This window comes from Belonocnema kinseyi, chromosome 6, assembly GCF_010883055.1.
Source record: "Belonocnema kinseyi isolate 2016_QV_RU_SX_M_011 chromosome 6, B_treatae_v1, whole genome shotgun sequence".
NCBI lineage: Eukaryota > Metazoa > Arthropoda > Insecta > Hymenoptera > Cynipidae > Belonocnema > Belonocnema kinseyi.
In genome coordinates this window covers 144,995,106-145,022,713 of record NC_046662.1, presented here as the reverse complement: position 1 = coordinate 145,022,713, position 27,608 = coordinate 144,995,106, and the positions used below count along the sequence as shown (strand labels likewise).

Below are 27,608 nucleotides of genomic sequence, written 5' to 3'. Positions count from 1 at the left end.
GAAAACTAATTGATATGAATCTCTTTTTTCTTTGCTGGTACTTGCTCCGCTATCCAGGAATCAAATTCAAAGGATCCCGCCCTCTATCGTTATCTGTCTCTATCATCACGCCTACATGTCTATCGTTTCTCCCTCTCTACTCCATTTTGCTATAAGCAACCCGGTTCTCCCACCCTGTGACACACTTCAAACTAAGCTAACGTGAACTTCCACCTAAATGTGTTTTGACCCCCAACAATGTTATACCTAAGAAAGAGTTTCTGACTTCTAAATTTTCGATAATAATTATAAATCAATATTGCAATAAAGATATGATGTGGCGCGATAGAAATTGCAAATGACATCTAAGCACATGGAATACTCGCAATTTGGAACATTTAGAAGTGGTAATGTGCAACAATAATGAGTAAAGAAATGATGCTCATATAAAGTAGCGTATCTAGTTAAAAAAATAAAAGAAATCACATGTTTTCTTCCAAATCGATCAGTTAAGAAGGGATTGGCAACGAAGTCAGTCTGTCAAAAAGGAACTCATAACCCTCTCATTTTTTTTTCGCATACAGTTTGAAGACTGTATTTATTTAAATTTGTTTTTAAATTTTATTTTCGGTACAAAATGAAGAAAATTAATTAAAATGAAAGTAAATTCAGTTTGAAATTCCATTTGCCACAAATTCTGAAAAGTTATGCAATTTGATGGAATTTATTAAAATGTTAGAAAATCCCTAAATTTATTAAAATTTTCAGAAATTTGTTGAAGTTGATAAAAATTGTATGAAAAGTTTCGGTCTCTAGGGATATTTCCGAAAATGTTGAAAAATTGTAAAATATATTTATGGTGGACATTTTTGAGAACTTTAGGGAGATGTACACATTTTCTTATCTATTATATCTCTGAACTGCAAAAATCTAGTGCCCTCCTCTTTATATTTTTCAATATTTTGTTCTTCAAGTAATTATTTTGGATTCAACACCTTATCATGAATAACTTATTATTTTACACATGACTTATACTCGCAAAATACATTTCTTGCATCAAGTTGGTAGTTAGGGTTATACTTTAAACAATAAATAATACAAACAATACAGTAGCCTTGGAATGGATAGAAACTTTGTTTGACGAAAGGCATGCACCTGGAAAAGTTTCAAGCGATAAACAGACTGGCTGTTTGAAATGCGAGAGGGTCGAATCATTTTAACCTACCGGCGGGCGTGTGGCCTCACTCAGTGCGGCACTCAGTGTTGCAAATTTGCAAATATATCGTGAGGTTCAACTATTTGATATTTTTTTATCTGAATAAGCAGTTCCCTATACAATAAGCCCCATCATTTTAAAGAAAAATTTGAATTTTTGATCAGCCGCACAGATTGCGGTACGCGCCCGCTCATGTGAATCTCAAAGGCGCGCCAGCCGGTAGATTAAGTAAAGACAGTTACGAAAAACCATACACGTAAGGATGCTAGATATTTTAGGTGCACTTAAAACAACAAAAAAAGGGATGCGACAGTAGTTATAGAAAAAGGACTCAAACTATGTTCAGGAGTAGATAGTGAATCACATGATAGCGAAGGAGTCGGTTTGATTATGAACGAGAGCAAAAAAGAATGCTAAGACGCATAAATTTCTATCTCCTAGATTTTTTTGGGTCAAAATGACAGTAGGAATTAGAAGTATATTTATCATAGCGTACTGTGCCCTGCTTCACGGAGAAAGAAGTAAAGTAAAAGACGGTTTCTGAGACACTCAAATAATATTGTAGGTAGTGGTAATCATGGGGAAAGAAGCATTCTACTAGGAGACATGAATGGATGGGTTGGAGTGCAAAGCAAAGGTACGGACATGGTGCAAAGTAATTTCTGAGATCCGAACAAGGATAATAACGGGTACAGATTGGATAGCTAATGTTTAGAAAAAGAGCTTTCGTTATTACAAATACATTGGTTCAGGCACAAAAACTGTACACTTGTACACATGGTGCAAAGGTGAAAGCCACAGTATGATATTCTTTGTTGTTGCAGATGAAAGACTGAGAGAGCTCGCAAGAGATACAAGGTTTATGTGAGATTCTGAATATGGAATGGTTTTGCGGAATGGTCACTCTTAGTTTCAAAAATTACCATAGGTCGAGGATAGAGAAGAAAGACAACTAAAAAGACAAAGCAGGAAAGAATTTACAGAAACCAGAAGTGCGAATAGAGTTTACGACTAACATAAACGAACGTCTAGAAAGGACAGCTTGTCAGACGCTGATACAAAATAAGGATCTAGCTGGCGCATGTACAATATTATAGGAAATCATGGTCAGGTGAAATGAAGAAATCCCCGTGGTCGTTAACGAAAAGAAACAAACGTATCTAAGAAAGTTGAATATTACAGGCCTTGGCGATGACCAGAGAATTAGACTGGAAAATAATGATGAGAATAAGAGCAGAAAAGTAAAAGTACTAGTTAAAGAAAGTAAAGGTAAAATCAAAGCGGAAGAAGAGAAGAAAATGCGAAACGCTTTAGAGGAAAATAAGAAATTATTTTGGAAATTCTGCAAGGACAATAAGAAAGTAAGCAGCAGTAGAGTTAGCCGGAATTAGAAATAGAGCGGGTGACATGGTATGTAATACGGACAGAGTAAAAGCTAATTATAGGGACTATTATAATGAATTATTAGGAAGTGAATTTATGGAGCAGAGCTGCCAAATAGAAGAAGATACATTGATAACCCCGGTTAAAAGAATCTGTGCTCTGAAATTAGGGCCAGAATTAATAACTTAAAGAATCGTAAGGCTGTTGCTGTGGATTGTATTACTGCTGATATGCTTAAAAGAGATGATGAGTGTTTGACTGAAAGGTTGCGCGAGTTTATGAATGTATGCGCAGAAATTGAGGACGTTCTAGATAATTGAAAAAAGGCAATAATCGTTCCAATATACAATAGAAAGGATGATGAAGGTAACTTCAATAATTAACGAGCTATCAGCTTCTAAGTACCGTAGGCAATGTATGTAAAAGAAACACCTATTCGAAAGGTATTAAAAATAGCAGAAGAAAATATCTGGTAAGTCTAATAATGATTTATGTCAGGAAGATTACGTGCGGATCAGGTATTTGTAGAAAATATGTATAGAGAAATACCCAGAAATATAAGGGGCCATTCATATACCACGTAGAGAATTTTTCACCATTTTTTCACCAATCCCCCTCAACCACTCATGGATGACGTGAAATTTTGACAACCCTCCCCCTTCCTCCTCATCCCTCTCTAAAAATTTTTGTAATGCATTTAATCAAAGCTGTGATTATATAGATCCATTTTATTTCCTTTTTTGTAAATCACTCTCACATTTATTTGAGCCGAAGACTTGGGAACATTACCCTTACACAAATTTTTGTTAAAAAGCTTTCTTATGTAGTACACCCGATTCTCAGTGAGGTTCTTCGAGGGGGAAAGATCGATATAAAATAGTCGTGCCAGCGAGTCAAGTGTAGATTTTCTGTATTGTTTTTTCTTCTTTTCTAACCAATTTTCATGATCTTTTTTTAAAAGTTAGTGTAATTTAATATTTTACCTGGGGCACGCTTTTATCTCTACACTCTTTTAATATGTGTTTAAACTTTTTAGTTTCTAAACATTCTTGATCGAACCAAAGTATAGATTATCTGATTTTCTTGTTTGAAATACTAGACATACCAATGTTTTTCGTCACTACCTTCATTTTTTCAATAATGTTACTTGAAAAGAGTTCTACATTTTCATAGAGGATCTCAACATTGAAAAAGGAGCTAATTGTAGATAAATATTTGTCAGTTAGTTCAGTTTTCCATTTAAATTTTGTGTTAAGTGTTGAAGCAGAATCTGCTACTGATAAGTTGAATGATAGAATTACAGGAAAATGATTTGATCATGTTCGTATCGTTAGGAATGTTAGATATTTGATTAAGGGTGATCTCGGTAGACTGGCCTATTATTAACTAGAAATATAAAGTTCGCAGGATAGTCACTAGTATTATATTAAATTTTCTCTGGCATTTGAAACGTTTACATTATATGGAACTATTTTTTCGCTAATTTGATTTAGATCAGAAATTCCACGATTAAAGTCTTCCCCTAAAATGAAAGGAAGATTGGAAAATTGACCTTTTACTAAGCTAATTATTTCATCTAAGCGATGTAAACTTTGAGATAAACTAATTTAATGATTATATGTACATTTTCATTTGCAACTTTAACAAAAATACTAAAAGCGGTTATGGAGAGAGAATCTGCTTCATATAAATTTTTTTTAAGAGCAATTATCAAACCTCTTTTTGCTCTTCCTATATTTTCTGACCTCGTAGCTAAACTGCAGACAATTTGATGTTTGAAGTTTCCATAACCCAGATTCACCTATGAAAAAGACGTAACTTAAGTTTCGTAGATAAGATTACGTCATTTGTGTCCACTGGATCGTACCCATAGATGAATCTGCTCAATCCTCTGACATTCCAAAATGTAACTCGAAAAATGGCAAACACGCTTTTCGCTATTCTCCTACGTGCTTCAAAGGTAAATGCTTGTTTACTTTTATTTCAATTGGCATAAATTCGATTATTTATCGCGTTCCATTGCTTTTGCTGGATTTAATTGGAATCTTCGATTTTTTGATATCTTATTTTTGGAGACCACTCGTCTTTTTTTTCGGTTGTTCGTTGATCTCAACGAGACATTTGATTCGACACGGTCCGATTCGTAGTTTTTCATTTCCATTGGCGTTTCAGGGTTGTCAATTGATTGAAGGAAGCAATGGGCAGAAGAATTATCATACTTGTCGTCCTCAAATATAAAAAGTGTACCCTTTATAAATGCTTTTTTCTCAAGATGTTCCAAACGATCTTTATATTCGACAAGCTTTGCCCGAGCCTCACCTCGTTTCTCTCTCTGGTCTTTCGACAAATCATTTGAGAAGCTTACTTTTATTTCTTTGAATTTGGGTGAGTGCTCAGAGACCTATTTCTTTTAGTGAGCATGTTTTAAAGAAACTAGTAGAGGTTTTGATCTTCGTTCCAACTAAGTGATTTGCTGAATTCAATTTCATCTTCTCCGATATTAGTACCAGTTTTGCTGAAAATATCAGTTGTTGCAAAAAACGGATCCTCAATTTTACGTTGACTCACGACCGTATAGCGCAAGATTTTTTGCTCTTTCTTTATATTTTAGAAATTCCAAAAACTTTTCAGCTTTTTCTAATCTTTGTTCAATTATTATATTTTTCCTTTCTACACGGTCACACTTTTCTTTGCATTACACTAGGCCTTTCGAAATGTTATAACTCGGCTGCTTTGGGTATGTTGTATCAGCCACAACGATATCCAAAGTTTTTTTTTTAATTTGCCATATCCTTGTGCATTTTCAACAAAGGAGACTTAGGATCTTCTTTAATCACAGCGGAGCTCAAACGCATCCGATCGGCACGAGAGATGAGACAAAACTCTACTGTAGGAGAGATTAATCAGCAATCTGGGTCGGAGCAGTGTAGTGAGACGAACGTGTTGTTTAAATAAGCAACACGGAAATTCTACAATAATCCTAAACTCCTTACCACCCACCTTATACCTCCTGGTACACTTTCCATTCTCACTTTTCTCATATGAACTCCTTGATTCCCGACAGTATAACGAAGCTAGAACCGAGTGAGTTACGCTTACTCCGAAAGGGATTTGACTTACTGGTATAATAATAATCATACAAATTTACTGTTTTGTTAGACAATTATTATCAATTTTCAGTGATATATAAAAATGAGAGCGTGTCGCATTGCCCAATGAGGTAGGATAACTTAGCTCAGGAACACTTTTTAGAAAAGTTAATAATTACATATTTTAATCAAATTAAATTTAAGTATTATTGCCCTATGCATAGAGTAGATTAGATGTTGTTCTGTTAGGTGCCTTGCATGTTAAAGCATACTAAATTTTCATTTTTCTCAAAAGTTGGCTCTATACAAAAAGTGAGAAATATTTCACTCAAACGGCTCGTAATCTTGACATCTCAATAACACTGCCGAGGTAAAATTTAATATTGCAGGAGAATTAAACATTGAATATCTGACCACACATAAGCTGTAAGAAAATAGTTAAGAATTAAGGTATAAACTTCCATGAATTTAAAAGTTAGATATTTAAGAAAGGTTGCCGAAACAAAGAGAGAAAAGAATGGAAGAAAATCCGCGTTCATAGGCATAACTTGTCTTCAGGTTACTTGCACAGTCAACGACATAGGTGCCATGTAAAACAATGCCAGGCTGCCTAAAAAAATGGCAACATGAATAAGATTCTTAATAAAAACTACAAAAATATTTCTTAATTATCGATCCTGAACAGGAAAATATAGAAGTTTACTCCTAACCCTTAATAAAAATGCTTTTACGAGATTTTAGATTATATACTAGATTGTAATCGATTACTTTAGGCGTACATCTGCAGCGAATCTTGGTCAGTAAATTTCATCTTTCCCTAGCAACATATAATCCTGATCATCAAAAATCCCCACCGAATGATTTTTACCACAAGCCAACGAGCTCAAACATTTTGCAGTCTGGGGAAGAACTTACCCGCGAGTATTATGTTAAGCCCTTGTTTTTAGAGAAACTTGCCCGACGAGTCACTTACATTTTTTGACAAGTTTAATCGAAGCTTACTACAATTTTCGAAGAAAAATTGTAGTTTAAGATTAACTAGGAAAGAATGGAAAAAGGAGACTTTTTAAAAGTACTACTCCTTTTCAAGCTTAGAGCAATCTATCCATTTTTTAAGTAAATTTCAGATAAATTTATAGACTAGAAGGTGTGTATATGGCACACGAAGGTACAAAATAAAATTTTAACTAGCCCATCCCCACAAGAAACATCGCAGGGGAGCAAATACTCTATTTCTTTCTCTCTGCGACCAGTCTCCCTTGGAGATAGTAGTAGAAGACTACCCTACTATCCGTAATGTCCAACTGCATCGTTTTAAGAAAATGCTTTATAATTTTTCGGAGACTTCTAAATATTGCATCTCATTTAAAAATGAACCTTTGTCTCTTCTTACATTTACCCTACGAAACATAAGCATCGCTCTCCGTCCGAAAATAGTAATAAAAAAGACCGAGTAATAAAAACGAATTTCATGTAAAATTAAAATTAGGCAGTTCGTGAAGCACTCACGTACCTCATATCAAAACTCCAAACTATTAGTTAGTAAAGGAGGATAAACGATTTTCAATTAAGTGAATAATAATTTCGACGGTATGTAACAAATTGATTGTGGTAGCGGCTCTTCATATTAGAAAACGTCGTCGAGCCACTTTATTATTTTGCTTAAACCTGGTTACAACTTGATTACTGTAATATTTGAATTTCTCAGCGATGGTAAACTATAGTAAGCGAAAATCGCACAAATAAATTATGTTTAGTTTTTTCTCAAATGTTCACTATGCAGTCACACCATGCTAAATAGCTGAACGTGGTTGAGTATAAAGTTGAGTGTCAGGAAGAAATTTTCCATTACACTTTTAAATCAGCAATCGATTATCGCTCTGATATTATTATGCAGCTATAGTATTCTAAATAACTGAACACAATCAACATTTGAGAGTGAAACTTGATACCTCACTTAAATGAATTTCAAACAGTTGTTTCTATTATTATTTCGATTGACGTATTTTCTTCTGAAATATTAAAACGATGATAACGTAGGTAAATTATGCCAACTAATTTTCCTTAATGTTCATTATGTAGGTAAAGTGTGCAAAGTAGTTCAACATTACCAATGTTCAAATTGTGCATAGTTGAGAAGTTTAAAAAAATCTAAGTGAGTGTTCGATTCTTACTCTGAAATAAAAAGACAATCATTATGCAGCCCAAGTATGCTCAATACTTTTTGACTTTTTCTCTATTAGGCAGACACAGTACACTAAATAACTGAGCGAAATTAATATTTAAGAGTGAAACTCAATGCATAATTTAAATGAATTTCCATGTTGAGTTCTATTTTGTCTCACACTTCAAATGTCTTTTTTAATTCTCAGATATCAAAACGATAATTATGCAGCTAAATTATGCTAACTACTTCTCTTTAATGATCACTATGCAGCTATAGTATGCTAAATACGAAGATGGATCAAATATGAACCGACTTCTGCTTAATGTAATTTATGTATGTAATTGATTCAAATGCTTCATCGTGGAGTGTTGACTGGAAGCCTTAGATAGATTTCTGTAGTATCGACTGTTCCTTCTTTTCTGTAATTCAGTCGCTTTCAGGATAAGTGAGCAGAAAGTCCCTGCGTCTGTTGCATAACGCATTAGCGTAAAGTTTCTCATGAAAGAAAATGTTAGGCTTATCGAAATATGAAACAGATAGAATTCTCTATTTAGCGTACTGGCCATCTCAAAAACTCCGTACCTCCGTGCCCCAAATCTCTCAGGACCAATCTCGTTCTTTCCACGAAACTGGTATCAAATAACTTCTGATTCACTGCGGAAAATGTGTTCAGAAGAGCGGAGACGATGTAGAAAAATAATGTATTCTTGTATTTTGAAAAACGTTTTTGCATAAATTGCTCAAAAATAAGCTGGGTTTATATTTGATCCACCCTTGTAGTTAAGCGTAATTATTTCCCAAAATCATTGTTTAACCTTATTTATGATTGAGTTTAAAACAAAAATTTACTTCCAATCTCTTCGGTAGTTAAATTATTCTTTTTTAATATCTATCTTGTCTGGACCTAGTATAAAAAAAAATTGAAACGACATTCAGATAAGAAATTACGTGCAAGAAGACACGAAGCCTTAGGTTTAAAATTAGCAGAACAAACTTTGGCAGGTAAATTAATTGTTCACGAAATAAAGGAAATAAAACATCCAAACGAAACTTCCGTAAACATTCCATTCAATATCAGATTAGTGAATACACCACCTCAACGAGAAAAAGATAAATTTAACTAATCAGGGATTCTCACAAATTCAGTGACCTTTTTGATTCTCTAATTGATAACACTCGACAGAAAATTGAACAGAAGAACTATACGAAAGCAACCGGTACTAAGCCTGTAATTCTGGATCTCATTTTAGACCCCGAAGCCGAAACTATAATCTCTGAAAGAGAATAACGCCAGTTACTCTGATTTTTATTTTTCCCAGTACGAATAGAACGAGCAGTATATAAAACTTTGTTTTATGTGTTTTGAATATTTGACGAATTGATATATTGAATTTAATAAAAATGAACTGGTTCTCATCCTGACCACACATAGAACGGATAAGAATTCAATTATAAATTAATTCCTGAAGTAATTCAAGTTTTTATTTCTTTTAATATACTGCAACAAAACAAAAGAAAATTTTTAACCTAGTTCAAGTGCAAGTAAGTGTAAGCGTAAACAAAAGCACACTGCTGGCAAGAGTGTGAAACGGACAGTAACCAGATATCGCTTAATATTAAATAATTGAAAACACAATTAAGTAATATAAATATTGAGCAAATATTTTTAATTGGACACGGATGTCAATAGATTATTATAGTAGGAATTTAGGAAAAACGCAGCGTTCCGTCAGACCGCTTATTTTAGAGGAAAATGGCTGGCGAATACTCCAGAGCCTCCCCTCTGGTCCAATGCTGCTGAAAACGTGTTCAACACCATTTGGAGGGTCGTTCCCGACATTCAGAATCCTATCGCAGCACAAATAGATGCAAAAGTAGTAGTTACTTCAATGCTGGAGTGCATGAACCTCCAGCAAATCATACACCACATTCCGTCCTGAGACGAAAAAAAACCTCCCCTGATAGGAACACCCTGGAAGAAAAATGGATGGAAGGTGATGAAAGTAAAACTATGATTTAACCGGAGTTGAAATGTGCCCGTGACGCATTAATCAGAGACCTGGCTTACTCTGATATACACGGCATATAGAAGACTGCATAAAATACCAGAAGAGATCAAGAGCATCAGCCGCATTCCATATCTCTGGGCAAAAGGAGTCTGTATCAGAGCGACCACACTCACCTACCCATTAGTTACTAAAAATGGCAAAAAACGGATACAAAGGAGCATCCTAACTTTGTGAAGAATCAGCTAAGGCAAAGCCCTGCACCTATGATGATGCCTAGCATGTCCTACCTCCCTTAGCAGTATATGCAGCCCACTCACAGCTTCAAAACCTTCAGCCATTCCCAACCCACGCTAAATAAATTCAGCGGAAATGTTACCGCTCCTAAGTTCTTATCACTAGGGCCAGGGCATATATAAACTTCCAACAGACTCGTCGCAACCACGCAGCTGCGAGTCCATCAAAATAAATTTCCCATTTCCACTGATGAAATACCATGAAGGCCGTATCTGCGACAATAGTTGGCCCAAATAACCAGACGGTTATTGGTGATGCATACCCATTAACGAAAATCATGGACACCACAAACGTACGAGAATACGGGAAAGGAATGTCGGGCAGTACTACATTCGGTGGAAGAAATCCGTTCATGCTTGTATGGATCAGAGTTGAACACCCCGGAGCGTTGGAGAATAAGGCTCAAGGATTTTCAATACAAGTTTGAGTATAAAAAAGTAAAGTTAAACAGAGGTGTTGAGGCTCTGTCTGGAAATTCCGTAACCTGAGATGGAACTTTATAATCCGAAGATTCATACGACTTAGATGACCCCAGCAACTCAGAACTCTTTCAACTCTCCTCTAAAGAAACTAAAATCCCGACACCTGCTAAGAATTCTATACAATCTAATTCAACGGAAACTCGGGTACTAGTAATCCAGGAACAATCAATGAAACATTGTGCTTTTCCGGTAACTCGCGCTACTATTAAGCGACAAGGACATAATCAGGAAAAGAAAGTCTGCCCTACCCCCCGCTACTAACCCCCGCGAAAGGCAGAAAGGCATCTCCACGTCAAATGATTCTGAAGAGTCATACGTACCTCCTGCAGCATCGCATCAATCCCTGCCCCCAGCCCATCAACAGTTGACGTCCCCTCACAGGTAGTGGATAGCGAGGAAACAGAATACGACGTAGACGAAGGTTATTTGGAGAATGTAAGATATGCCTTACGAAAATCCTTTTTAAATTTCGATAAGTCTATCACAGAAAGAGAAGTTAAGGAGTACCAAGAAAAGGTAGTCAACGATAATCTTCTAAAATATACAGCCGTCTCAGATGACGAAAAACATGAAGAACTACTAGATTAGTCAATGGCTCTCGATCCATACACAGGACCCATGTAACAAATTTCCTCCAGAAGTAAGTGAAAGACTTAGGACAACAGGCTCAGGACACCGATAAGGAAGTCGATATAGATCTCCCGGCACACGCCCAACTGAAGCTTCTAAAATCAACTTGTATTCGCCCTACGAGAGCAGTCACTACTCAGGAAATTCGTAAATCAACATCAATGGAAAAGCGATTTTCCGGAATGGGATGCAAGTCTCAGAAAATAGTTTTGAAAGAGGAACACTCCTAAGAAAGCGACCAGATATAAAGCCCAGAAGATTATCACAAGGAGCAATGCTCAGCTTTATTTTTTAATTTTCTCCAGTCTTATCCGCTGCATTGTTCGAAGCCACTGTTTCATAAATCGAATCTCCGTCAAACCCTCCTCCCCTCCCCCGTCACCACCAACAACGAATAATGTTGACGCAAGATCAATCACAATTCATACCCATGAAATTAACATCCTCCATGAGTGGAAACAACGATTAACGTACAAACGTGATAATTGCGCCCATTTTATCGCGAAAATTGCGAACCCATAAGCCCCATAACTAAAACCGTGGTAACAATCGATTTGAATCAGCCGAAGCTCTCGTAGCACCATAAACTAAGCATTTGGTGGTCCAAAGGTGGGACTCTTCACGAAAGAGGTAACTGCTTTCCGCGGTTGGACTTAATGTCATTGCCTCCTCTTCGTCTCTGGCTTTCTCATACAGCGCTTGGGGAAACGCTCCGCGTACATATCTCTTTTTCGAGAGGTAGTCGAATTGATTCCTTCAAAATTATGCGAAACGTGCTGAAGCTATGGGTATGAAAATTGAAGAACAAAATAATTATGATGAAACGAATATGGCTTTGTTTGCGAAAGCTAATTTGGGAACCTGCAATTCGGAGAATTATAACAACAATAAAGCTGGCCAAAGTAATATTAAAAAGAAGCTGAGTATTTCTGCTAGCTACAATTGTGGAAAAGCAGGTCATTTGAAAAAGATTGTACTGGTTTTTTCTTGTGGGTCGAAAAATCATTTACAAAGAAGCTGTCGGAAAAGAAGTGAGAACTCGGAAGTGCAGGACGGAGCAAGTTCGACGAAGGAACATGAGGCATCACCGGATAAACACTTATTTCTTAGAAGCAGCGGCTTTGTTAATAGCAACGATTCGTGGGTATTGGACTCAGCGGCAACCAAACACATGACTTATCGGAAGGAATATTTCAGCGAATATAAAGAGTTCAAGTTTCCGACGAGCGTGAGAACAGGTAATGGTGATATAATACCTGCATATGGAAAAGGCAATGTAGAAATTGAAACATTTGTGAATGTGAAATGGGCCGCAGGTATAATGTATTATATTTTATAGGTACCAGAGGTTAAACAAAATTTGTTTTCGCTGAATGAAGCTGCAAAGAAAGGTATAGATATTTTGGTAACTGATTAAGGCAATAATTTATTTTTCAATACATTGCGGTGATTTATATAAAATAGATTTGCGCATTTTATTACCTAAGGAATAAAATGTTGCGGATAAAGTACACACCATGCAATTGTGGCATGAAATACTCTGCCATCAAGACAAAAGACACGTAAAAAGCTTTTTGAACAACATGGGTGTAGATGTTTGAGCCATTAATGATTTTTGCGACGGTTGCGCGTACGGCAAACATCACATTCATACGGATGTGTGTGGAACAATGCAGCAAGAGTCTCTTGGGAGAAAGCGATATAGTTTGATTTTCAAGGACGAGTTTTCAGGTTATAGGCAAATTTGTTTTTTGCAAGAAATCACAAGTATATGAACGATTGAAGATTCTCTGTCTTGAAATAGAAAATCAATTTAGCGAAAATGTGAAAGAAATGCATAGCGTTGGCGGTAAAGAATAACAATCAAAATCTTGAGCACGTTTCAAATATTAAAGCAGTATTTAATGAGTACGTGTTAGTGGCAACACACTATCTGATTTTCTAAAGTGTTTCTTTTATGTCTTTGCTACATTCTATGTGCATTAATAGAGATACTTTTAGTCTTTATTTTAGTCTTGATTCCTGCCTATTGAATCAAATAATATTAACACGGCCTGCATCCAAAGGCACAATGCTACACCACGAGTGTTTTATTGTCATATCTGATTCTTACCGCATTTTCGTTAATACCGCTACGTTAAACGCTCCTAGGGAAATCGAGTAAATTTTAGACAATGAGAAATGCCGCATATACCCGAACTTCATATTGTCGACAATGGTTTCTGTTGCGCACTCGACGCCTGACATAGTTCTCCTTGACTTCAACTAACGAACCATGTTCGTTATCGAATTTTCCGCACCATCTATCATAAACATCATAACCAAGAAGAATGAAGAGCTTTCTCTGATTAACAGCCTGAAAAGCACCCATGCGTGTCAAAAAAACGCTAAGACACTTGCGGTGAAAAAGCAGAAGACGGTCATCTTTGGGTCCCTCTGTCTCCTTAGGGTGCACGAGACTTTTAACAAATCATTCTATTGAGTCCGTCATATACTGTAACCACCTATCTCCAGGTCGTCAGCCGTGGTTCCACCTAACATTTTACCACGATTTTGCTGGGATCGGGCGCAGTTGGTCAAATTGGCACCCGCTCCATGCGGATATATGTGTGTGTGTGTTTATTTTTATTAAGTTAAATAACTACTCTTATTAGAAGTGGAAAGTGTCGAAAGCAAAGGCAAGAAAAATTGTTTAATATCATGATTGAAGAAAGCAAAGGTTTTGTTTAAATTATCAAGATATTTATTTAATTAAACAAATTAATAAAACATATCTACCTGGTTGATTCCAGAAAATAAATTATTTCATACGATTTGTTTCATTTAAATAGAGGATTTACTTACTTTTTTAAAAGAATTATTTATCACATTTAGTAAACATTTTTTAAAAAGCTTTACAATTTTAGAGACCATAAAGATTAAAATCGCCTGAAAAATGAAGTCGCTCAAAATAAATCTAGATTATAAATTGTACTAGGAAATATGCTATGAAGAATTTTGATTGTGATACTTCAAAGTTTACTTCTAAAACACGCCATACTTTCTAGGATGACAAAGATTATTGTCCGGGGTGGGTTGTTACGTACCTTGCATGTAAAGTCCTACTCAATTTTCACACATAATCACATAGTCTTAAAAATAAAGGTAAAAATCACCATGAATTTAAAAGCTAGATGCTCAAGAAAAGTTCTAAAAAGAAAAAGAGAATGGACCGGAAGTGTATCTCCAGAATAGGGAGGTGCCCAGATCCCATCTAGAAAAAACACCGAACAACGAAAAACCTCGAGTCGAGCATTTACGAGTTTTCAGTTGTGCGGCATACGTACATCTTCCAAAACAATTTCGAAAAAAATTCGACGCAAAATCGAAGAAACTGATCATGGTTGGATATCAGGGTAACTCAAGCAATTGCCGAATTTACGACTCTATCACCAAATAGATATCCGTATCAAGGGACATTATTTTCAACGAATATGCATGTGTAAATACAATGCCCACAAAATGTTTTTTTGACGAGTCCATTTTCTCAAGCGGTGGAGACACAAACGGTGAGGAGCCAACCGTAATTATCAACAACGAAGATTACGCAGAGACGTGAATCGACGCCCAGGCGGGATTTCAAGACGACAGCGACGCGCACGGCTGCATGAACGCAAGATGGGAAAAGTCGAAGGGCACTCTAGGCTCAATTTCATATAACGACGCGGATAACGGGCCTTTTTCCTATGAATGGAAGAAAGCTATTGATGAAATTTATTAATTTCAAGTGGGTTTTTTAAATTCCCCGAGACGACGAAGAAAAAGCAGTACGATATAAGGCCCAGCTCTGTGCTCGTGGATTTTGTCAAGTCGAAGGAATTGATTACATGGAGACCTGATACTTCTTACGCCGTAAACAATTTAGAAAATATCTTAAACACCAAGACTCGAGTCACAAACGAACAGTGTGCGAATACTTTCACCGAAGCGTTGCCGAAAAGAAGTTTTTCTTATTTCCTTGGTCGTCTTGGAATGATTAACAAGACAAAGTTTGACGAGATGTGTAAACCTTGAGCGAGTTGATATTAAACATTCGTTAAAATTTTTGTAAAGTTCTCAAGCACGGAGGATCTTGAAACATGTACTTTTCGAACTTGCAGCCCACTATACTTCTTTTGTGGATCGAATGCACGACTACCATGGCAACCGTGCGTTGTCCCGACGAGCACTTACTTGACTCGTCTTTTTAAGAGTAGTTGCCTTAGAATAAACATCTCGTTTATCGTAAAACCTTGTATCGTTCTTATTCAACCCACAATAATCATATACTTTTAAACTTCAATAAAAAGGAATTTACTCAATTAAGAAATTTGAGTGTAAAAATTTCAGTCGCACGAAAACGCGACTTGAAAACTTCTAGTAAGGTAAGTGTCCCAATTACTGCGGGTGTATTTATCACTGCGTTTTTTCGCCTGATCAGAATAAGTTGAATACAAATAATTTTTTGACACCAAAAAATTCCTGTAAATTAATAAGAATGTACACTACCGTATAACAAACGCCAACATATTTCTAAATTAGTTATATATTCTTAATAAATATATTTTTTAAACATTAATACAATGTGAAAACTTCTCCGTTTTTAATATATTTCATTTACCGGAGCACTATTCTTCAATCAACTTTTGATTTATTCCATAACCTTGTACGCAGTAGATAAATCATTTTTTTTTAATTAGAAGGCTTGATTGAATAGAATCAACATTCAAAAAAATGTAAATTGGTTTAAACATACAAAAATCGATCCTGCAGCCATAGGTACTGATTTATGATAGGGGTGATTATTACTGCGGTCCGAAATTCAAGCCATATGTACCTAATGCTGCGCTCCTGTCAACATGCGAACCTAACCTTCGCTTTAAGTTTTTGATCCAACACACGCCAGACGCTTTACAATGATAGGGTAACTTTTTTGATTTAATTTACTGTTATAAGATGGCAACAGCGTAAAAAGTGAAAAGGAAGGAAACGAAATAGGAAGGCGAAAACTAAACGTGAATCTTTAAGAAGATCTTCCTACCGAAAAGAAAATTTGCTACTTGGCCTAAAAAGAGGTTAGGTAATTTTTTTGATTTAATTTATTGTTATAAGATGACAACAGCGAAAAAAGTGAAAAATAAGGAAACCAAAGAGAAAGGTGAAAACTAAACGTGAATCTTTAAAAAGATCTTCCCACCGAAAAGAAAATTTGCTACTTGGCCTAAAAGAGATTATGCAAAGAGAAACTTTTGCCGCTTTATCACGAAAATATTCTACACCAGAATCAGCAATAAGATCCTATTGTAAGGGAAAAATTCCGACAAAAACCCTGGACCTAATACATTTTTATCTAAAGAAGACTAGAGCATTATGAAATGGATTTCACTTTCCTAACTATATTTCTTTTGTGGTTAAATTATAATTGATCAAAAAGTGAATTTTTTTAAATACAAAATTTATTTATTTTAGAGATATTTAACATGCAATTGTTTATTTTTTACTTATATGCTCGCAAATAAATCAAATTTAAAGCCGCAGTAACGGGCAGGGTAGATTGAGGCACGTTGTCACACGGGGCACGTTGTCACATTGGCTTTATTTAAAAAGTAATAACCAGAGGGCAGAACCCGCCATTCCCGAAAGGTTTTAGTGCATGCCCATTTTTTGCGTCTTTACATTGTTAAGATTGTTCCAGCCGTGTTGGCGTAAAATCAACTTAAATTTTTTTGCGACCGTGAGTAAAATTTTATTATTTAATATTCAATGTTCTAGACATAATGCTTATGTTTTCTCAGAATAGACCTTTATATAATCTTGAAGTATGTACTTTTACCTACCGAATGCAATACCTAACAATATGAATATCTCAAACGTGTCAGCCATGAGGCTGTTTAGAGTAAAAAATGCGCTTGGGGCACGTTGTTACGAATTTGGCGGGGCACGTTGTCACAAATACAATTTTGATATGACTACAAAAATAATATGTAATATCACATACTAACAATCAAAACTCGTGATATTTAGCCATTTATAACAATAAATACAACAAATTAACGCGCAATAAGTTGCGCATTCGAGTGGAATGCTTTATTATTAGGTTAAGAGGAATACTCAGAACTTTTTGTACTTTTTGAAATAAAATAAATGTTTCTGTTAAGGATTTTACTTTTTTAAATTGCAGCGGACTATAATATATTGAGAATTACGTTGAATGCAGTTTGGATAACATTTTGCATGCAATTAAATTTGATGTGACAATGTGCCTCGGTTAAGGGGCACGTTGGCACGTCTCGTTGTTGTTATGTAACAACTCTAGAGTAACAATCACACAAAATTCGATCCTGTCCAATTGAAGCTGAGGATGCACTCGAAATTCTGGCATAATTAAGTACTTTCAAATATTGAATGTAAAAAATACAACAAATATTGAGTAAAAAAATGTGTGACAACGTGCCCCGGTCTACCCTACCTCAGTTCGTAGTAATAGATACACGGTCTTTTTTCAACCACAGCAGCAAGTACAATATGTTCTGCTTTCAATTTTTTACATTTTTAATACTTTATGTTTGGCTCAAATATTTGCAATGTTTTATTGCATAAAATACAATATTCTTTAGACTGAAACAGAAGAACCAAATTATTTCAATATAAAGTAGGTGAGAAATTGAATTAAAGTGAGATTAAACCATGACACCAAAGTAATTGGGACGAATCCGTGATAAATCTCCCTAGCGTCAAAGCTTCCGCAAATGAGTGATGAGTATCTTGAAAAAACTCCCGCCAATCGGAGCGAAAGTTATGCAAACTGTCGTTGGGTGAGGATTGGGTATTTTTTTAAATTGTGTTTCCTTTAATTTTTCATGTCTCTTGCTCTTTGATTGGTGGGAGATTTTTCAGGTTGCTCATTGCTCATTTGCGGGAGATTTGACGCTTGGAAGATTCGTCATGGACTTAATTGGGACATTTATCCCAGAGATGCTCAAGGGAGAGTTGAGATAACTTTTCCACTATAGCTATAACACAACCGGAATCGCAATGTGACTTTAAAGGGCCTAAAATTTGAACTGTTGATATATTTCGTGAAAGTAAATTTTATAAAATCAACTTCGTGGTTTTCTTTAATACTGAAATTGAATTCTAATATATTTTGTTGTCAGTTTTCATTGTCGACTGTTTACAATTATGCAAGAAAAGATAAATAGTCGCTTTTATTGAAGAAAAAATTGTGAATTGTTGCTATGTCTCACATTTTAACATGTCACGAATTGACGGAAAAATTTTTACGCATTTTACTTTTTGGCCTGCAAATTACTAATCAAGCTAAAGCAAAAGAGAAAGTTGAAATGCACGACAGCAGAAGCACGGTCATGCAAGCCACTTTCCAATAATAGGATTGATTGAATAATAAGTATATTTTTGTACAAATTTTTAAATAAATTATGTTCACAAATTCTATGAAAATATATTTATCCGATATTACTCACTAATTAATTTACTCGTATTTTTTAAAGATAAAAATTGCATGATAAATATAATATTCAACTTGAAACTTCTTTTCAAATTTTGTTAGGAATAAAAAACCTTTACCTTTCTTTCTCTTCTTCATTTACATATTTCATCATTTTTACATTAAGTTAAAATTTGCATCGTTAATATTTGCACGATCATTTTTCTCTTGTTTTTCTTTTAAGCCAAACATGAAATTATAAAAATTTAATTTGAATTTTGCTCTAATTTTAGAACTTCCGATTCCGGTTATGTTACACCAATCAAAATGGAAGTTATCTCAACTGTACTTTGAGGATCTCTAGCTTATACTAGAGTTCCTCTAGAGAGAGTTGTGTAACGTTAAGCCCTCCACTAGCCGACGCGAAACCGGAATCGGAAATACGTAGCGAAGCGCGAAACATTTGAAGCAGTCTTAAATAAGAGGTGATATGTCTTCATATATTTTCGTTGAATGCTTATTTGGAAAATAAGATCTTTTAATGAAAAAACAAGTGTCGTGTTGCATCCTTTACTGTCGTAACTGTTCTGGCAATCATTGATCAGAGTATTAATCAAGATGATGGGATACCTCACTCGAAATCTGCTGTCTGTGAGGTTAGAGATTGGAATTTTCAGAAAATAATGTAATAAGTCAAAAATGTACTTTATTTTTCATGATTTCTGGTATATTTTGACCGTAACATGTGAGAAATTGTAAATAATAAAAAAACTAAAATTGATTTCTGGATTAAGAGGCTGATGTCAAGTCGGTTTAAAAAATATTATTTTGGAATTCTCTCGGATTGAATTAGATTTATTTTTGTTAAAAATATCTTAATCAAAGGGTTTAAAAAACATCATAGCCTCAGAATTTAATTTCTTTGATTGACTTCATACAAAATGCAATTATAAATTTTTGTCCCATTTCATTAATTTTTTTACGTGAATTAAAAAATCTGTAGTATAAAATTGAATTTAGCGAATTTATGAATTAATATTTCAAAAATTAAACGAACAATAATTTCTAAAAGTTCATTTTAAAAAACCTTTTACTTTGCAATAATATTCAATGATCAAATCTAAAAGAAAAATATATTCTACTTACTGTCTATTAGATATTACAGCCTTTTTCCAATAGCCTTTAATAATAGGATTTTAAAAAAATGTGCTTAAAAAAAATATTCTTCACTTTTCAAACGTTCTTAAGTGTTAAACCTACAATATTTTAATATTATATTTATTTACTATTCAATCATTGCCTGAACATTAAATTTGACTTGAAAGTCGCACAAATTTCAAAACATCCGAATCCACTTTCGCGGCACCAATCAGAAGCGGAGTAAGCTGCGACGCAACTCTCCCTAGCCCTTGGGACTCCGCACGCCTTGATAATCTAATTTGTCCCGCGTGCGGTCCTCGAGACCGCATTCACGTTTTACACATTTCAACAATTTCTAATTAGTTTTATTTAGAGTATTTGCATGTAATTAAGTATTTTTTCTTTTTAGGATGAATAAATAAGCAACTTAGAATATTTTCTAAAATTTATTAAATAAATTTTGAACGCAATGCAAATTTTGGTAAAACATATTATATAAAAATCTTTCTGTCTGGAAAATTGGACTAGCCTCACGAGAATCATTAGCAAATCGATTCTCAAGACAAATTAGAAGAAAGGGAACTATGTAGGAGCTGTAAATTCAAAATCAAAAGAATAATGCTCTTTCAGTTTTCATTCTTTTTTTCTTGAGCAAGTCTCACATGTGGTAACAGTTGTAGAATGTTTTCTACGTGCAAATTGTTTACATTCGCAAATTGTTCACGGCGAAAGAGCAGCGGTTCAAACGGTTGCATAGCAACAGGACGAGGGATAGCAGGAGACGTGCCGCCCAATTCTAGGCCGTTATGAGTACACATGAAATTAACGAAAAATGTGGTCCACGGGACCGCCGCGCGGAGTCCTAAGGGCTAGAGGAACTCTAACTTGCCCTAATTATAAAAAGTAGCGTAGGCACTAAGTGTATCAGTTTTTCCTATTTTCAATTACTGTTTACACGCGTGGTCTACAAATAGCCGAAGTAAAATCTCAGGTGTCAATTAATATACAAAATGAGACTTTTTCATGGGTCACATACACTACATAGGCCCTTATAGATTTGACGTTCTTACAATGCCCCTGAAACGCTCTCCGGGCATCTTTAGAACGTTCTAGGGACGTATCAAATTTCCGCCTTGGCCTTGGGAATATTCCACTGGCACCTGAAGGGAACTTGAGTACTGCATATATACTACACTATCACATATCATATTATACATTGACACATATTTTAACCTATCACTTACGGTTTACGCGATATTTATTGATAAGAATAAAAATAACGGCAAGTCCTTTTTGGAACGTTCCCAAGAGCCGACCTTTTACGTCGTGGTTACGTCAAGTGTTATTAGGGAAATTTATACTCAATCATGATATAAGCGTACCTGAACGTACGGACTGTCCAGGCGTTTGGACAAAGAGTTCAAAAAAAGTTCGAAAAATGAAGTTGAAAAGTGATGTGGAACTAGCACGTTTGACTTTTTTTACTTTTTTTAAATTATTTTTTTTCTTGGTTGTTTTTTTTTGCTTTCAGAAAAAGTTTTTCACAAACTGTTCCAGTGGTTTAAACAGTGTAATATGCTCTAGCATTAGATGCATTTATTATATAAAACTTGTTTTTCATCCATTCTTCGGAAAGTATTTTTAAAATCACATTGATTAACATTTTTAATGGGATTCTAATACATACCAGTTTTAAATCACACTATAAACTTCAATAGGATACACTGGACATTTTTCTAATAAATTTGTATGCGTCAAACAGCACTTCTTTATCTTAAATTTCCAACGTTTTTAAGTTCTACAGTGTACATAAAATCTACCCAAAAATTTTTTTGTACACATGTAATACTCTTATCGCCAAGCATGGGTATGCATGCAATTTAACGAAACTCGATTGATCGAAATGTCATTTCAACGAAAAATGTATGGTATATTTACACCATGGACATAGGAAACACGGGACTAGGGATGTCATCCTAACTTCAGGAGCGGGGTTGAACCCACGGGAGGGGGGACATTTGCATAAGTGAGGAGAGCCGCCATCTTACGATGTGCCATTTGATCATGCGCACGAGCATTTTTGCCGACAAACTGCATGAAAATATAAACATGTGGACGCTGCCATATTTGTCGCAGGACATCAAAAGGTGGCGGACCTCCCCCCTCATTGCATCTCCCGCAATGGCATTCCTAATCCCTTGTTCCCAATGTCTATGACTTACACGAATGTTTACTGGTCGCCAGCCAGCAGAAAAGTCATTAGAGTAAAAGAGACAGAGAGCGGAAATTTTCTGCTGGCTGGCAACCATTCGACAGGCGTGTAAATACACCATTATAGTTTGTGCACAGTGGTAAAATGTGTTCGAAACATGGTCGTGAGTGCGTTAAAAAGTTGAGAATGATGCAAGAAGTGTCCAATTGGCGGCGTGAACTTACTAAACCTATTTATTGCCGCGTAAAGTTAAAAATTACAAAAAAATAATATTAAATACGACAAATTTACTGTCTATAGTAAAATGCTTGACTTAAGAGTAGTTAAAGAATAATTGACTGATTAATGAAACAGAAGTGAAGTGAAAGTTTGAGTAGTCCCTACCGAAAGAAATCTCTGAGTTTTCTTTAGCGAAAAAGCTTAACAAAGGACCCTTGAGTGTCGACTACTCTATTGAGATAGCCTCTCTGCTTGTTATTTATGATCGTATTCTTATTTCAATTTCGGAAAGAATATTTTAAAGCCTTCAGACCATTTAAACGAGCTTCCTGGACCTTTCAAAATATCTACCTGAGTGCCTGCGGAGAATTTCTCTGAACTTCTTTGACCTAAAGAATTTTTAGTATATACTCAAAGATTCTTTTCGGTAGGGGTATCTTTAAATCGGCAAGAAGGGGAGAAATAAATATATTTTTATGTTTAAACATCGTGAACATAATATTTTTATACGAAGGAATGTACATGCTTTTCCTGAAAATATTCGGAAATTAAGTTCTCTTTATAATGACAAGTGTCGAGGGTCACAGATGGTAATTTTAGGAGTGCATCTGTTTAATAATGAAGAAATTGTTTGAAAAAATGTGTTCATGTTTAAATGTCATGGATATTATTAATTTCCTCAGAAGGAATGTACATCGCTTCCTTAAAATATTCGAAAATAATGTTTCTTATAACAGCCCCATGCCCAGGGTGGGTCAGTTACGCGTGACTCGAGTATTTTCTACGTATATTACGTTTTTGCCGTAATATACGTCGAAAACAGTAGAAAACCGTTGAAAACAGTAGAAAACTCCTGTAAGTTATGTTTTCAAGATGGCCAAGTTGCAAAATCAGTGCCATAAGTGTTGACAAGTACATAATCTCATTTTTTAAATATAATAATTATGAATAATTCTGTAGAATGCGTTATAGTGATTTTAAATAATAATTATGCCCGGACTTAGAAAAAATACCCAATATCATAATGTAATCCCATTGAAGGATTTTTTTCGAGCCGAAGAAAGGACAGAAAACTTTCGCAGAGTCGTTCAATTTCTTCTATAATAATGATCAAGCATCGCGGAAGACCCTCAAATTTACAGCGCCGCGACAAGCTAGGGACTCAGTAGTAAGAGACGCGCCATGTGGCCATGTGGTGGGGGAGAAATGGAACGGAAGCTGGAGCCAGCGGTAGAAGGCGCGAGGTATTCAAACGCCAATAAATAATATACCTGAATCATGTATTCAATCGGATTGGGAAAATCAAAGTAATTAATAGTTTTGAAGTTAAAAAATAGACAATAGTAATATTCATGAAATAAAAAAGTTGAATTAAAAAGAAAAACAGTATTATAATCCCATACACCCGAAAAACACATAAAAATGAAAATTTGAACAATTTAAAGTATGCAGCGTGAATCCACAAGATTAGTAGGAGAAGTTATTAAATAAATGAAAATAGTAATAGAAATTTGTACTGTAAATAAATTAATAACCCGCTGTGCAACTCACGCAGTAGGAAAAACTGCAAAAAGAAAAAAATGTAGCTACGTGATTATGTGAAGTAAACAATATACGAATCTTAGCGCCAAAGGAAAATGCTCCTAAAGCTATAATAATTATTTTGATATCGTAAGGTACTTAATTACATACATAATTAATATATTAACAGTCACGTTTTATGTTTAGAAATTTAATAACAAGAATTCATTTAGAATGAATACTATCAAAAATGGTATAATCGAATTTTAAATAAAAAGGATTAATTTTTTACCAAAACAGAAAAATTTAGAAAATTGAATTATTAAGTAAAAATGGTCAATTTTCAATTAAAAAGATCAATTTTCAACAAAAATAGTAGAATGGAAATTTCTTTTAAAGAAATTAGTTTTTGACAATCGGAAAATGAATTTTTTTAAATAACTGAATCCTTAATGAAAAATATTAATTTCAACCCAGAATATTACTTTTCTACCAAAAATTACGTTTTTTCTACAAAATCTAGAAAGTTTCAAACAAATATATGATTTTTAACTTAAAAATATCATTTTTTAACCGAAAGTAATATAAGTAGATTTTACCATTATAGAAATTAATTTTTAAAAAATACATAGGAATTTCAAGAAAATAGTTGAATTTTCAATAAAAAAGGTTCGTTTTAAACCGAAACAGATGAAGCTTCAATTATGAACTTAATATTCAATGAAAAAATGGGATCGTTCAGTTTTTAGTTAAAAAAATAATTTTCAATTTAAAGAAGTGTAATTAAAAAAAATATCTGAGTTCTCTACCAAAGCAGATTGTAATTAAAAATATAAATAAATTCTTAGCCACAAATGAAAAGTTAGATTTTCTTTTCAATAAATTAACTCTGAAAATATAAGAATTATCCAAAAATTGTTGAATCCTCAATTAACAAGGTGAATTTTCAAACAAGAAGATTAATTTTCTACTAGCAAATACGAATTTCTAACAAAATCCATAAATTTTTTAACATTTAGTTTTTCAACTAAAAAATATCACACTTTATTTAAAAAATTTAATTTTCTACAAAAAATGTCATAGTTGAATTTTCTGTTAAAAAAATTAATTTTCACAAAAAAAAAACAGTGTTATAAAAATTCTTTCAAAGGAGATCGAATCCATTTAACATTAGGCAGGTTCTGCACTTCAAGTCGCTGAATTGATCAGGAAGGGACTTGTGTTGTTTTTAGATTAAATTTTAAGAGAATTATTTTTTCGTTATAAAAAAATTGTATGTTTAAAGAATTAATTTTTAACCAATGAGATTAACGTTTAACCAAAACGACGAATTTTCAACCAATTACTTGATTTTTAAACTTTAAGGGAACAGTTTTTTTTTATTTTTTGTTGAAAATGTTCAACAATTTAGTTGAATTTATTTTTCTGTCTTGACTAAAATTGTTTCTTGGTTAAAAACTCATCTCTTCAAGTAGAAACAAGATTTTCTTAGTGAAAATGAACACAATAAAAATGTATCCCTTTTGGTTGAAAATTCAACTTTTTTTTGGAAAACTTGCGTTTTTGGGTTAAAAACTCAACAATTTTGTATATATTTTTCTTTTTTCTTTGTTCTTTCTAGAGCTTTACGCTCGATAATATATTCATATATACAATTATACATCTAAAACTGTAATTTGGTAGTTGTTAATTATCTTTTGTTAAAGCTCCATCGTTGAGGACTCATCTATTTTGTTTAAAATTTGTCTTTTTTGTTTGCATTCAAGTACTTGGCTAAATGTTAAACTAATTGAGCAAAAATGGATCTTTTTTGGGTTGAGTATTCATCATTTTAGTTGAAAATTTAATTCTTTTGTTGAAAATTCTTTCTTTGGTTGAAAACTTATATTTTTTTATTGAACATTCCTCTAATTGTTTTAAGGTTGAACGACCTTTTAAAAATTAATTTTTTTGGTTGAAGCTTCATTATTTTAGTTTAAAACTTATCTCTGGTTAAAAATTTAAAAATTGGCTTGAAATGCACTTTTTGGTTCAATTTAGCCGCTGTTGTTTTAAAATAATCATATTTTATAGTTTTTGGTTAAAAATTTATATACTTATTTAAAAGTTGAACTATTTCGTAAAAATGTTATTTTTTTGGATGAAAAAGTAACTAGTTGGTTGCAAATTCGTTAATTTCTTTAAACTGATAATTAAACTTTTTCATTTTCAGTGTAAGCGGTTTTGTTAAAAATTTGACTTTTTGATGCAAGATTTGTATTTAAAACCGAATAGTTTAACTGTTAACCAAATAGTTAAATTTTCAACCTACAAATATAAATTTTAAACTGAATGCCCAAATTTTCAAACAAAATAAGATTCATCTTTAACCTTGAATTTTTAACTTTGAAGATTTTTCGAATAAATAAGTATTTTAAATGTTTTAAACATAAGACACGATCCTTAAATAAACTCATTAAACATGATTGCACTATTCGCATACCGAAGCACAAAGCTGTAGTAAATTTTACTATAGTATCTTGATATGGAACGGAAGTGTCTCCCTCTTCTCGCTCGACCAATCCGCAGTCAGCTGCCCAGGTGGCGCGTCCCTTACTACACACTGTAAAAAATGAAAACAAATTTACGAAATATAACAGTAAACTTACTGATTTCCTCACGTAATATTACCTCATTCAGCGTAGGGATAGTCCGATTTGTAGGATAGAAATCACAGGCCAGCAGAAGAAATCGTAATATTACATTTTATCAAAGATGTTATAAGCATAGATACGGCACGGGAGGTCGGAGTGGGAGAACGATATATATATCTAACTATATTTTTGCATGCCTCGAGGTGCTGCCCTCTTCAACTTTTCGATGTTTCTATGGCAACCGCGTCCTTTGCCTACGTCTACGGGTGGATTGGGGCCGAGACGAAAGCCAAACCGAAAGAGCCAGTGATTTTCTGTTTCTTGATTCTCGCGCTTGCCTTCGCCAGCCATATCTATAGCTGACTCGGGGCTGTCTATGCATGCCGAAAATATTAAAATTATGAGGGCCTAAGATTATTATATTTATTATGTTAAAATTAATTAATTTCTTTTACGGTTTCTTTTTTAAAAAGGGACACTTTCGAGATAGTAAATAAATTTAAAAAGTAAATAAATTTTTAATTCATTCAGAATTTAGTTAAATGAAAAAGTTAAATTAATTCCTCAACTGGTTTCTTTGAAAAGAGAAATTTTCGAAATACTATATAAATAAGTTGAAAAAATTCTTGTCATGTTTTAGAATTTTAGCGAAATTTCAAACCTTATTTAAAAAAATATAATTTTTATAACAATAGCGAATTGAAGTAATATTTACACTTCTCTGAAGTGTCGAATTGAAAATTTACATTTAATTCCGAGGAAAAATTCAAGGTTTTCACTACTCATTTAATTATTTATCAAAATTATATTAAAATTCTGTTTTTTGTTTGTTTTTGTTTCTTGATTATTTGAAACGTATACATCTCAGCAACTAAGGCTTTTACAAAAAAATGGAAAAGGAAAGAATTCCAAAGAATGAAAATAATTCAAAAATTTTTTGCGAGCCGGGAAATGACAAAGGGGAAATAACAAAGAAAAACTATCCAATTAGGAGTTTTAAGGGTTAAAAATCGTGATTAATTTTTTTTCATAAATAGTTTGGAACTAATTTTCACATTGTACACATCAGCTGGTTTTTAAGCATATTATATTGATGATGTGTACAATGTGAAAATTATTTGGAAACTATTTATGAAAAAAATTAATCACGAGTTTAAACACTTAAAACC

At 33.9% G+C, this 27,608-nt stretch overlaps 1 protein-coding gene across 7 annotated transcripts in view; it reads right to left on the bottom strand.

Annotated features, from left to right (window-relative positions):
* LOC117175653 (diphthine--ammonia ligase) overlaps positions 1-21,811 on the bottom strand; it is a 266,248-nt gene extending 244,437 nt beyond the window's left edge. For 6 of the 7 annotated variants that reach the window (XM_033365366.1, XM_033365368.1, XM_033365370.1 and 3 more), the window contains exon 1: positions 21,542-21,811. The gene's annotated coding sequence lies outside the window, so the exon portion shown is untranslated. Of the gene's footprint in view, positions 1-21,098; positions 21,199-21,541 lie in introns of those variants that run through there. The other variant, XM_033365367.1, reaches the window with a different exon arrangement.
* Positions 21,812-27,608: the final 5,797 nt, after the last annotated feature.